Here is a 14619-nt window from a genome sequence, read left to right as displayed (position 1 = left end):
ATTTTCAAAAGGGGAGCAAAATTGGGGCAAGAGTTTACTAAAATCGTTTTTTTTTTTAGTTTAAATGGCTAGTTGTTTGTTTTTCTTAACGATTTTTGGTTTGGCTTTAGAAATATTAATGTTCAACTTGGAACAACTTTTGGAATTTTATTTTTCGAAAAAGGGGGGCCTATGGAAATTTTTGAAAATGTGAAAACATCACGATTTATTTTGAAAGTGCATTTTCGAGTTGATACTCTTACTGTAGAAGACTGAAACTCACTCCAAATATGTATGTATGGTTATATATTCGATTTCAGAAAAAAAATTTGGAAAATAATAATTGGAAAAGTCGTTTTTTTAGTTTTTTGAAAAAAAGTTTCCAAAGCCATATCTTTAAAAATACAATTTTTAGGACCTCAATTTCTTGGAACAATGTTTAGAACAACTTTTTAAAGCTAAAAAAAATATAAAAACCTAAAAAATCGAAAAAAGGGGGGCTAGAATTTTTTGGTTTTTGGCCCCTAACTTTCGAAATATGGAACTTAGAGGTCCAAAAATTTGGAACAATGTTCGGAACAACTTTTTAAACCCGGAACAACTTTCAAAATTTCAATTTTCGAAAAAAGGGGGGCTAGGTCAAAAACGGTTTTTTGGCTCTAAAACTTCCATTTTTGAAAATTTTTCAAAAAAAATTTGGAACAATCCGGAACAAATCGGGAACAACCTGGAACAACTTTCAAAAATAACAATTTCAAAAAAAGGGGGGCTAACTTCACACACTCTCTTCATCAACTGAAATGAAAAGAATTTTGTTTCATTTAAAAAAATTTGTAATGGTTACAGTTATCCAATACAGTCCAATCGATTGTAAGAATTTAAAGTGCTGTTTAAAGTTCAATTCAATTTCTGCTCTTTTTTGTAGGTACAACATGTTAAATTTTACTGTATGTATATATTTTATATATGTATATGTATTAAGTTTAGTAAACTTAAAAGTTAACTTTCTTGGTTATAATTTTGTTGTTAAGAATGGGCCTTACTAATAATCAAATTTAAAGCTCAATTTAATATTTAAATAAATTCTACACGTGTTTCACCATTCTAATAACCAATTTTATAGTCAGTTTAAAGGCTAACGCTCGGTTAAATTTTATAGTTGAGTTTCCCAACTGTAAAATTTAACCGAGTGCTATAGCCTTTAAACTGACTATTAAATTGGTTTTTGGCATAATGAAATATGTAGAATTCAGATAAATATTAAAGTGAGTTTTTAAATTTAATTATTAATAGGCCCCTATGGGTATATTTTAAGTATTTAAAATATCTTACCTCTGTAAAGGTTGCTAATGAGAGCTTATATAATCCACCAGCTGAAAATCCCTTACTGCATTGCGATAATGCCAAAAAGACTTGAATGGTTCGCTTGTCTTTGGGATTATCAATTTTGTACCATTTGCTCGTGTAAATTGCGTTACTGACCTCAATACACTATTAATTTATAATAAGAACATTATGCACTATTTTGTTTTATAAGAAAATATATTGAATAAGTACTTTGCTAGAAACTACTTCTCCAAGAAAGCAATACATAAACAAGTGATAAGCACACGCAACCATCATAATAGGAGCTCCACTCACAGTACCCTAAAATAATTCAGAAATTAAAACAAAATGTAATACTAATTCATATCAAAAATGTTTATGTACCTATGGATGTTCCATATAAACAAAATATTAAAATATATGTAGGCATATCATAGTTTGTAATAAAAACAAAAAAAACTTTTTATAGGATTTGATTTTAATTTATCATTTTCTAATAGAAGTAATATTTTTAGAGTTACTGCACACCGCAATGAAAATGAGATACTTTGCGGTGCTCTGAAGTATAACTCTAATAGAAAAATGATGTATAAGAGAAATATTTAAATTAACATTTCCAATCAAAAACGTTTTTGCAAATTTTCTGTGCGACTAGTCGTTCTAGAGATATTGAGGCTTACGCATTTTTCAAAATGGCGGACTCCCCAAAAGATCAATTAATACGCAAAGTGAGATTTATACTCAGAACAAATCCCTCTTCAATCCTGCATCCAAAAATAGCTGACGTCAAAACTTTTTTCAGGTTTTTCCCCATTCACTTAACTAGAGATTTTATAGGATAAACGATAGTTTTGGGGGTTGAACAACATAGGAGGACATTTTTTAATTGAAATTTCATTTTGACATTCAATTTAGAAATTTTAACTTATCGACAAAATATTCATATTTATTTATTTTTTTTTCGCTTTAATTTTCCAAAAAAAGGAAATGACAAAAAAAGAGAAATATATCATGCCCCACCGGGAATTGAACTAGGTACCTTTCACCCGCTGACCAAGTGCTCTAAAAAACAGTCATGAATTCAGTTATTTGTTTGTTTTTTTTTTTTCTGATAGTCTAACTGACGCGTCATGACGATTGAAAAATCAAGGCTAATTGTAATAAGGGTTAAAAAAAACTGATATTTTTTAATTAGAATTCCTGCAATACCTTGTAGGTACGCATATGGATCCTGAAGTCTTACGCTAATTACCTATCTTTAAGACCTCATGGCCTCGCATAGATAAGATAGATAAATAAGAGAGAATTAAAATTTTCAAAAAACTGCTGATAAAACGGCAGATTTGAATACAAAATAATCTTTGCATACATTTTGGCTCAACTATCAAAACCGTACTTTAATTGCCGTGGTGAATACATTTTGATACTAAAATATTAAAGTTGCATAATTTTGCCTGAACTATGAAAAAAAACGTGGTGGTTGTTTAGTTCTAAAAATTTAAATCTGATTAGAATATCTTAAATAATCAATTTACCATTAAAATTGAATACAATAGAACCGTTAGAAGAGGAACAATGGTTACAACTATTAATACCACGACAAAAGTATTAACGGTAGAGACTTCATTTATGAATCTGAAATGGATGAAATATAAACTAGGTTATGTTTAATAGATAATTTTAAATTCAAGTTTTTGTTTACTCGAAAATTTCTGCATGACTTCTAATGCACTTCTTCAAAAGTTTGGATTGTTTATTAGGTGTGTTGTACAGTGTGTCGAAGTCTCCTATCATTTTGCAGTAATGAACACATTTATCAACTTGAAGTGATATGAAACAAACTTGCACAAATGCTGGGATATCAAAACCTGAATAAACATAAAATAAAACTCATCCAAATTAAAAATTGTTAACGAATTAGAATGTATTTTATTAATTATTGTGTAATCACTTTAACCAACCGAAAGAAGAATGAATCAAGCTATGAATTAAAAAAAGGATTCGGGAAGTGCGATAATAGAATAGTACCACAGATACTATAGTCGTAACTTTACGTAAGCTGCTAATTACACCTTGTAACACTCAAAATATACGCGGGCGGAGACCTATCACGTTTTGTAGAGCTAGTTGCACTGATTACGAAACGGTATTTCAAAAGTCCCTCACACCCCCAAAATCCGGAGTTAGGGGCAAAAAACGGTTTTTTTTTAACTAAAAATCTAACTTCGTCAAATTTTTACCCATTCCCAATTTTTTTACAGCTTCTATTAGAAGATAAATATACCTTTTCAACAATGTATAAAACATGTAACATGGTTAAACCACCTAGAATTTATAAGCTATCGAAAATTCCATTTTTTTCGTCATTTATCCAACAAATTAAAGTATATATTTTCACAACAACATGCTGTTTTAAAAATATATTCTAAAATAATATTTGTTTCCAAATCAAACGAGGTATTTTGTATGAAAATCAGTTTAAAATTGGATTGGAAAAACAAATTTTACGATATCAACCCAGATACAGAAATTTGAACTTTTAGGTATAGAACAAAAATGTTGTTTTGGCACGTAGTAGGATAACCTCTCAAGTAGCACACTGGTGTATAAATTGGTGTAAATTCATTAATTTTGGTGTAAAATTGAGGAAATTCAAAAAACATGGTGTATTTCTCAAAATTATTGGTATAAAAATTATACCACTGTCTTTTCTGTAAAAAATTTAAACATTTTTTTAAGATTCAGTGCAAAATATACACCTATATTCAGTTGTTTTTATAATATACCATTAATGGTGCATAAAATTATTCGATTCTGAAATCAACCAAAACGGTATATTTTTTACACTCTCTTAGGTGTAGGAAGTACACCCTGCGGACATAAAATTCACCAGAATGCAAAAGTGGGAGACGACATATTTTTCAATGGCCGCCATTTAAAAAAAAGAAGACAGCGATTAATTATTTTACTAAAATAGTATATTTATCGACCTAATTATCCCGCATTCTTGGTTTTTTTTTATTCGGTATATTATATTATAAAAGAACTCTCCTAAAAAAATAAAAAACAACAAAAAAATTATAATTTTTGAAAAACTGATTTTTAAAATCGAAAAAAAAAATCTTTAATTCACTGACATTTTTGAGGCACTCGATTTTTAGAGGGGGTAGTATCTAAAATTAGTAGACAGAATGTGTTTCGTTTTAAAATTTGGCAAACAAATTCATATTTAACCATTAGTTTCTTATGGCAATATTATGAAAGTGAATAAAAATTCATTTTCATTTATTTCATTAGAAATGGTGTGAATTAGAATTCATCAATTGCATCACAGAATTCTTACGAATGTCTGGAATCTACTGGGGAGTAACTGCACTTGATACTATGAACCAGCTCTCACGCTAGATAAAAAGTCTATAATAGAATTCATTAAAAAATGCCAATGTCCTACTACCGGAGGAATATCGGCCTGCGAAGGACATGATCCTCATATTCTATACTCATTGTCTGCCGTGCAAATACTGTAGTGTCTTGGAGTCACCCTGTGACTCCGAATACAAAAGTGACAGGAGACTTCAAAAGTGACACGACATTTATGTCAGTCAGAGAGAGACACGTGCCTACTAGGTTTTTGGTTGGTTTTGATCATCCAAGAAGATAACTGAATTAAATAAAAAACTAAAAAAGTATATTTCATTTTAACTATCTTTTATTTTATTTAATTTAAAACCACAACATTTTGGCGACGAGCGAAAAATGAACGAAACTACGATGTCTAATGTCAACCATACGTCATCACAAACTTTCGGCAAACTGGAGCAATTTCAGCCATCAATGGCCTGGAATAATTACAAAGAACGAATGGAGTTTTATTTTGAGGCCAATGGCATATCTAACGACGGATCAATGAGAGCAATATTTTTATCATGTGTTGGGGAATCTACATATGAGATAATCCGTTCTTTACTTACACCTCTGTCCCCCAAAGATGTGTCGTTCCAAGAAATCGTAGAAAAGTTGGATGATCATTTTCATCCTAAACCAAATGAAATAGTACAGCGATTTACGTTCCACCAACGTGTTCAGAAGAATGGGGAATCAATTGCTGATTTTGTTAAAGACTTGAGAAAATTATCTGAACACTGCGATTTCATGGAACTAGACAAAATGCTGAGAGATCAGATTGTTTGCGGAGTGGCCGATGAGTCATTACAAAAGCGTCTGTTTAGTGAACTCAAGTTAGATTTTAAAAGGGCGTACGAAATTTCGGTTGCACATGAAGCAGCCCAGCGCAACGTACTCAACGTCCGTTGCAATAATGAAGTGATGGCAATGTCAACTAAAAAGAAGTACCAGAGACCAGAACATTTGCGATGTTTTCGATGCGATGGCAATCATTTTGCTGATAAGTGTTTTTATAAAGATAAAAACTGTGATTTCTGCAAAGTAAAAGGCCACTCAAGCAAAGCATGTTATAAAAAGAAGGCAGCTAATCGTCAACAACAAGCTATTCACGTAGTAGATGAAAGACCAGTTCAAGACGAGCCCGAACATCAGCTCTGTGAATCAACAGGCTCATCAAACTATTTTTATGAGTTAAATCACATCCAGACAGCAATGTCAAACAAGATTTTGACACAGGTTTGGCTTAATGGGGTTATAGAGTCTTTTGAGGTTGACTCTGGTGCGGCGTGCACCGTGATTTCAGAAGTTATTTGGAATCGTATAAATCACGAAAACAAGTTGTTGATTCCATCGACCATTACGTTGCAAACTTGGTCCAAGGAGAAGTTGCGCATTCTGGGATCATCTTTGGTGAATATAAAATATAATAATAAAGATTATAAATTGCCAGTTGTTGTTGTTGCAGGTGGTGGGCGTTGTTTGATGGGAAGAGACTGGTTTCCAATTTTGGGAATTTCTGTTCAAGGTGTTTGCGCGTTAGAGGTGGCAGGGAATGCTTTGAATTTAGAGGGTAAATTTCGAAACGTTTTTAGCGAAGAATTGGGTGCTCACAAAGGGCCACCTGTTTCTTTGGAAATATTGCCAGGGTCAAATCCAATTTTCCTCAAGCATCGTCAGTGTCCAATCGCCTGGAAGCCAGCAGTTGAAACAGAAATTGAAAAACTCGTTCAACAAAAAATTTTGGAGCCTGTCATGTTTTCCCGTTGGGCAACACCCATTGTACCTGTGCCTAAGTCTGACGGTTCTGTAAGAATATGCGGTGATTACCGGAGCACTGTAAATGCGGTGATAAAAACCAATGCTTACCCTCTACCAACTGTCTCAGAGGTCATGGCGGCAATCTCGGACGGCAAAGTATTCACAAAGTTAGATTTACAACAGGCCTACCAGCAACTGGTTGTTGATGACGCCTCGGCAGAGTTGTTGACCCTTAATACACACAAGGGATTATATAAGGTGCGTAGATTACCTTTTGGTGTTTCGGCCGCTCCAGGTTTGTTTCAAAAATTTATGGATAGTCTTTTGATCGGTATAAAGGGCGTAAAAGCATATCTCGATGATATCATCGTTTCTGGAAAAGACGAATCTGACCACAAATGTAATTTAGAAGCAGTTTTTGAAAAATTAGCCAAAGCAAACGTGACAGTAAACAAAAATAAGTGCTTATTTGCTCAACGCGAATTGGACTTTCTTGGTTTCCATATTAGTGGGGATGGAATTTCCCCTAACAAAGAGAAAGTGAGAGCGATTCAACAGGCACCTACTCCTGAAAATAAGGAGATGTTGCAATCCTTTCTGGGTTTACTTAATTTTTATAACTCATTTTTACCTCATAAATCATCTGTTGCTGAAAAATTACATCGATTGCTTGATAAAAATGTGCAATGGAAATGGACCGATGAACATCAAGGTGTTTTCAACGAACTAAAAAACTTGCTTGATTCAGATACCATTCTAATACATTATGACGTGTCTAAACCGTTGGTTCTCTCTTGCGATGCTTCGCCTTATGGGATTGGTGCCGTTCTTGCACACCGTGATACGGAAAATGGAACAGAGCGTCCCATTGCATTTGCCTCTCGCACTCTTGGAGTCCACGAGCGAAACTACGCTCATATTGACAAAGAGGCACTTGCTATTATTTTTGGAATGAAACATTTCCACCAATATGTTGCTGGACGTGAAATAATTATTACCACTGACCACAAGCCGTTGTTGGGAATTTTTAACAGACGTAAACAAATACCACTAATGATCTCACCACGAATGTTACGTTGGTGCCTGCTCTTGTCCGCTTATGACTATACAATGGAGTATAGACCAGGGCCAAAGAATGCAAATGCTGATTGTATGAGTCGTTTGCCTTTACCATCGTCAATTGACGCTCCAATAAATGGTCCGGCTGACATATTGATGTTGGAGATGCGTAGTAATCCGCCATTGACAGCGGCTGAAATAGCTAGAGAGACTGCAAAGGATCCGGTAATGTCAAGAGTTTTGCGGCTAATTTTACATGGATGGCCAACAATTTTTGAAAGTTCAGAAGAACTTATTCCGTATATCCGTAGGAAGACGGAACTCTCTACCCATAAGGGCTGTATCTTGTGGGGTAGTAGAGTAGTTGTACCTCCCACATATCAAAATCAAATTTTGAAACTTCTTCATGGTTATCATCCGGGAATAAATTTAATGAAGGCCTATTCCCGTAGCTATGTGTGGTGGCCTAACCTTGATAAGCAAATTGAATTAGAAGTCCAACGCTGTGACCAATGTCAAAAAAATAAAGGAAATCCACCAGCGGCACCGCGACAATTTATTAAACCCCCAGAAGATCCATGGAACACCTTACATATAGATTTTGCTGGACCATTCCAGGGATATATATTTTTGGTCGTAGTTGACTCTATGTCAAAGTGGCTTGAAGTAAAAATAGTACGCAATATGTCATCGACCGAAGTGAAAAATAAATTGCGTGAGGTATTTGCTATACATGGCCAACCCAAAAGAGTTATTTCAGATAATGGTACGGCTTTTGTGTCTGCTGAAATGCAGCAGTTTTATACTGCAAATGGTATTAAGTACAATTCAACAGCTCCATACCACCCATCCAGTAATGGACAAGCGGAACGTATGGTTCAATACTTGAAGACATCTCTCAAGACCATGTCAGAGGGAGACATGCAGACCAAACTGCAACGTATTCTGTTTAAACAACACACGACACCGAACACAACAACAGGAAAAACACCAGCGGAGCTGCTGATGGGACGAAGGCTTCGAACTGCATTAGATGCCATGCATCCGGATGATGGACAGATAAATCCGGTGAGTCCAGATTCATCTTTTGGTCAGGTAAGAAGTTTTAAGATTGGAGATACTATTTATTTTCGAAATTATTCGATTGGACCGCTCTGGCTGGAAGGTGAAATTATCGAAGTAACTGGTCCCGTTTCCTATGTAGTAAAATCAACTGATAATAAAATCGGTCGCCGTCATATCGATCAAATCAAACGCCGCCTAACCGACAACCAAAGCCGCTCAACCGACAGCCAAACGTTTGAGATTCCATGTAGAGGTGATGACACTGAGGATCGTCAGCGAGAAGACTTAACCCTAGAAAACTCATCCCTGCCACCATCAACAACAACAGAAACCGTAGTTACACCTTATTCACAAGAGCAAGAGGAACAAAATGTTAAATCAAATGATGATATCTTAGCCCCCACCACCTCCGCAAAACAAGTTCCTGATAATGTCACCCGTTATGGACGAGTGATAAAAGCGCCTGAACGCTTGGGAATAAACTAAAAGGGGAGGAATGTAGTGTCTTGGAGTCACCCTGTGACTCCGAATACAAAAGTGACAGGAGACTTCAAAAGTGACACGACATTTATGTCAGTCAGAGAGAGACACGTGCCTACTAGGTTTTTGGTTGGTTTTGATCATCCAAGAAGATAACTGAATTAAATAAAAAACTAAAAAAGTATATTTCATTTTAACTATCTTTTATTTTATTTAATTTAAAACCACAACTCGATTTTTAGAGGGGGTAGTATCTAAAATTAGTAGACAGAATGTGTTTCGTTTTAAAATTTGGCAAACAAATTCATATTTAACCATTAGTTTCTTATGGCAATATTATGAAAGTGAATAAAAATTCATTTTCATTTATTTCATTAGAAATGGTGTGAATTAGAATTCATCAATTGCATCACAGAATTCTTACGAATGTCTGGAATCTACTGGGGAGTAACTGCACTTGATACTATGAACCAGCTCTCACGCTTAGATAAAAAGTCTATAATAGAATTCATTAAAAAATGCCAATGTCCTACTACCGGAGGAATATCGGCCTGCGAAGGACATGATCCTCATATTCTATACTCATTGTCTGCCGTGCAAATACTTTGCATCTACGATTGTATCAACGAAATCGATTGCGACGCTCTGGCTCGTTATGTGACCAGTTTGCAACAGCCTGATGGCAGTTTTTTCGGTGATAAGTGGGGAGAAGCCGATACCAGATTTTCATTCTGCGCAGTAGCTTTCCTTACACTCATTAATCGTATGGACGCTATTAAGCTATCAAAATCATAGACTTTGTGCTCTCATGTTGCAATGCTGACGGAGGATTTGGATCAAAGCCATTCGCTGAGTCGCATGCTGGACTCATTTATTGTTGCGTTAATTTCTTTTCGATTGCGCAGCAATTGCATCGGCTAGATTGCTATAAATTGTCGTGGTGGTTGTGTGAGAGGCAACTACCGCTAAACTACAAATGCCAAACTACGAGCGTGTTCATGAATTTAGTAAAGGATGCATTCTGTGTCATTTTCATTTCTAAATTCATAGTGCATACAACCGAAAATGACTTTAACGAATGTGCCCCGATGATGAATGTACCCCAGTTTACCATATTGAGAAAAGCTTAATTTAAGTTGAAAAAACCTACCGTAATAATCAGGCTTAAAAACAAAGTACGCATACTTTTCTAGGTTACAAGTGTTCAAACTTCAGTGAATATAACTTATCAAACTAACATTTATTAAAAATCAAGACAATTAAACGATTTAACACTAATAAATGAGTGATCCAAAGAAGAGTGAGACCAGTTTAATCTGGGACTACTTTACAATTCTTGACCAAATGTATGCAAGGTGTAATATTTGTGAAAATAAATTTTCATACAAGACGTCCATTTTTAACCTAAAACGTTATGTCCATATCAAAGGAGCTAAGTTATCAAAACCATCTAAATTTAAATCGGATACAAAAACTTCTACACGAAATCCTTCAATAAGGGTCCCATCACCAGTTTCCTCCGAATCAGAATCAATAGTTGCTACATAGTCCATTGAAATGTTACATTAACCTTGCATTTTGGGTAGGACAAGATTTTTTTGTTTTGATCTGTAGGGGAGGTTAATGTGAGTATACAATCCAGTTTTCGGGGTTGAAAGCCCCCCATTTGGCCGCCATCTTGGAAAAAGGGGTGTAAACTGTTTTTTATCGATATCTTGCGAACCGTAAGTCCCACAAAAAAAATGTCGATTTTGTAGATAATTTATTTCTCTACAATTTTGATTAAGGTACTTTTTTCTGTAAAATTGAAAATAAGAAAGTTATACTTGAAAATAGATGTACATTTTCAAGAAAAAATTCTTTGAAGGGCCATAGCTTTTTTTCTACAAGTTTTATTGAAAAAATACTCATGAGCGTTTTTAAAGATCATTTAATTTTCAACAATTTGATGTGCCCATTTTGCAGATTTCGTTTATATAAAGCTGCTGCAATGGTTTTACAAAAAAAGGTAACAATTTATTTTCGTACTTGTATATGTTTATTTTATTATTTTTTTTACTTCAATACAGGCTGATTCAAAAGGATATGTAGGTTGGGTTGAAACAAGAAAAAAATCATAAAGTATAGGGGGGTCCATTCCCTACCGTTTGGTCAAGAGAGCAATATTCTAAAAAAATTGTCTTACTTTTGAAAAAAAAATTACTAAAAATCAACGGTTACACCTATTTTAACGTGTTATATTTTTTTGTAAAGCCAAAAACCTTTTCTTTTATATTATTTTCAATTAAACCTGTTTTATACAATAGCTTTTGAAAAAATAATTTTCAAAATAAAAACTGAAAAAAAAAAATACGAAAAAAATATTTCGAACTAATTTTTTTCAAAATTTTATATAATTAAGTACTAATTAAATTTTCAAAATTCAATGCCGTTATGTGTTTTCCAACAAAATTAGAAAACCGGATGCAAGAGTCTTGTCGTTTTCGAGAAATTAAAAAGAAAACAAAACTACTTTTTTCTAAGAACCCAAATTATTTTTTGTTTTTAAGTGGCTGGATATGTTGGTTAATTAATTTATGAAAAATTAACTTTTCTTCTATTATAAAGTGAAACAATTTTCGATGAAACTTGAACTAACCAAAACCATTATTGATCAAAAATGTCTTGTGCACACAATGAGTGATATGCATAAAAAAAAGTAAATGCTTTTACTAGAGAGTTTTCAAGTATATACTATTTTTGATATGCATAAAAATCAAGTAAATGCTGAAAATTAAGTATTTACTATCAGTCATAGTAACTACTTTTTTGGATGAACTTTTTCGGTAAATACTTTATTCCGTATGCATAAAAACTAGTAAGTACTTTTTTACTTTAGGAATTACTAGATTTTTTCAAGGTTACAAAATACCAACTTGTAAATCTCATAGCATATACTTTTTTATTTTAACACCGTATATGAAGCAGTGGAAATAATGAATAGCAGTCACATTTGAGGCAATCGGTTCTTGATATTTATTAAAATAGAGTTGTTAATTTTTTTCAAAATGGCAGAATTTGTACGTATTAAATTCCCAAAAAGTCTATAAAAATCGAAGACCGGGTTTTGAATCAAATTATAAACAACTTTATCGTTTTGAAAGGGAAAATGTGAATTGGTTAAGTGAACACTTTATTGGTAAGTAATTTCCAGTAAAATAAAAATACTGATCAGCAAGGTTTTTGCCACAAGAGGTAATTCATTACAAACAAAGAAGAAGAGCTTCCTTCTTTAAAAACCTCGTTAAATATTTCCGATATCTGTTTGATTACCCGCGATATCTTAAGATGAAATAAATCTTTAGCTCAAAGACAGCACTGGTCAACCAAAATTTTCTTTTTTTTTGCCACAATAACTAAAATATACTTTTCTGAAGGTTTTTGGGGTACTGAGGTCGAATCCGAAACCTGAAAAATTCTATTAGCCTCCGTTCTTGTATAACGGTAGTATATATAAACAAAGTGAAAAAAATAATGAAAATTATTTTTATTTTTAAGCGGAGTGATTGAATATAATTCAATTAAAAAGTTAATAACTTTTTATTATTAAAAAGTTAAAGTGACCTCAACTCCATATGCGTTTCGCCCAGGTATGACAGTGGGCTCATCAGTTAGATGCTGTCATACCCTTACTAAGACGCAAAATTTTGGTCCATGAATACAGACACTTATAAAAATCACAACCTTATTACTTATTAGCCTGACCACGGGCAATTGTTTTTAGGTGCAAGAATGTAACCATGTTCCCCTAAAATATTAAAATTCACAGTCTATTCAGGTTGTGATTTTTATAAGTGTCTGTATTCATGGACCAAAATTTTGCGTCTTAGTAAGGGTATGACAGCATCTAACTGATGAGCCCACTGTCATACCTGGGCGAAACGCATATGGAGTTGAGGTCACTTTAACTTTTTAATAATAGGTAGTATATATATTTCAAAAACGGATGCTAATAGAATTTTCCTGATTTCGAATTCAACCTCAGCACACCAAAAACCTTCAGAAAAGAATATTTTGGTTATTGTGGCAAAAATCTTGTTGATCAGTGACTTAGAGCGGAATTCATAGTCGTTACTCAAGTTAAGATTTTTTTCAACTTGAGCATTGACTTGAGAAAATATTTTTCTCAATCAAACTCACAAAGAAATTTGACTGGTTTACGTAAACTCTCAACTAAAAATGTATTTTTTTAAAAATTCGGTATCGATTTGATTTTGTGTTTGACGCGATTTAACGATATAACATTAAAGGAAAAAAATGATAGCGAATAATTAAAAAAATATTTATTTTAGATGACAGTTTAATCAAATCAGTCAAATTTCATTGTGAGTTTGATTGAGAAAAATTTTTTCTCAAGTCAATGCTCAAGTTGAGAAAAATCTTAACTTGAGTAACAACTATGAATTTCGCCCTTAAACTTTAAATAAAGTTAAGTTTGTTTTTGACTAATTAACTTAAACTTAAGAAATCTCGGGCAATAAAAAAGATATCGGAAAGATTTAAACAGTTTTTGGAAAAAAAAAATATAGAACCGTTAGAAATTTGTTTTTAATAAATTACCTCACATAAAAATATAGCATTAAAAACGGCCAAAATTACGTTTTTGGTTATTTTATAACGGTAATATTTCAAAAACGGAGGCAAATCAATTTTTTCTGACTTCAGATTCGAGTTCACTCAAAAAACCTTCAAAAATTACTTTGGTTCGTGTGGTTCTTCGTTTAGTGTCGCCCCAGCCCCAGTTTCAGATTTGTATTCATTAATAAATATTTTTATAGCCTCCGCCTTACCTTTTTTAATAGAGGGTTGCTGTGACTTACTCATAACTACATTATGCACTTTTAAAATTCGCACAAAAGCTAAGTGCATTTGGCTTATTGACAAATCTTTCGTATTGCTACTCATCTCTGCTGCTGATTTACTTTTGACTCACAAAATAGCACGAACAGATGTTCACAAACTAAAATTTAGAAACAGTAAATTTATAATGGATTAAACCGTATAACTTCCAAAACAATTTATTTGTAAACACCAAACGAATACAAATAATCTAAAAAAAAGTATTAACTATAATTTTTGGGTGAATTCTAGTATTTACTTGGATGAATTCAGTATATACTAAAAGTATTTGCCTGCTAGCAGATACTTTTTTTATGCATACGAAATTAAGTATATACTATGAATTTTACCTTTTACTAGAATTTATAGTATTTACTTTCATCTTTTACTTTAAGTAAGTCCTACGTTTTTATGCATATCACCCAATGTCAATGTTTATCTGTTTAAATTTGTGCAAAAATATCTTACGGCCGTATTATTCACTAGTTAAAAAAATACATCTGGATCTAAAGAAATTTAATTTCTCGAAAACGACAAGACTCTTTTCAATCCGGTTTTCTGTTTTTGTTTGAAAACACATAACAGCATTGAATTTTGAAAATTTTAATTAGTACTTAATTATATAAAATTTTGAAAAAAATTAGTTTAAAATATTTTTGTATTTTTTTT

Source organism: Episyrphus balteatus, chromosome 1, assembly GCF_945859705.1.
Source record: "Episyrphus balteatus chromosome 1, idEpiBalt1.1, whole genome shotgun sequence".
NCBI classification, from domain to species: Eukaryota; Metazoa; Arthropoda; class Insecta; order Diptera; family Syrphidae; genus Episyrphus; species Episyrphus balteatus.
The sequence above is the reverse complement of the archived record's forward strand: the minus strand, read 5'-3'. Positions refer to the sequence as shown.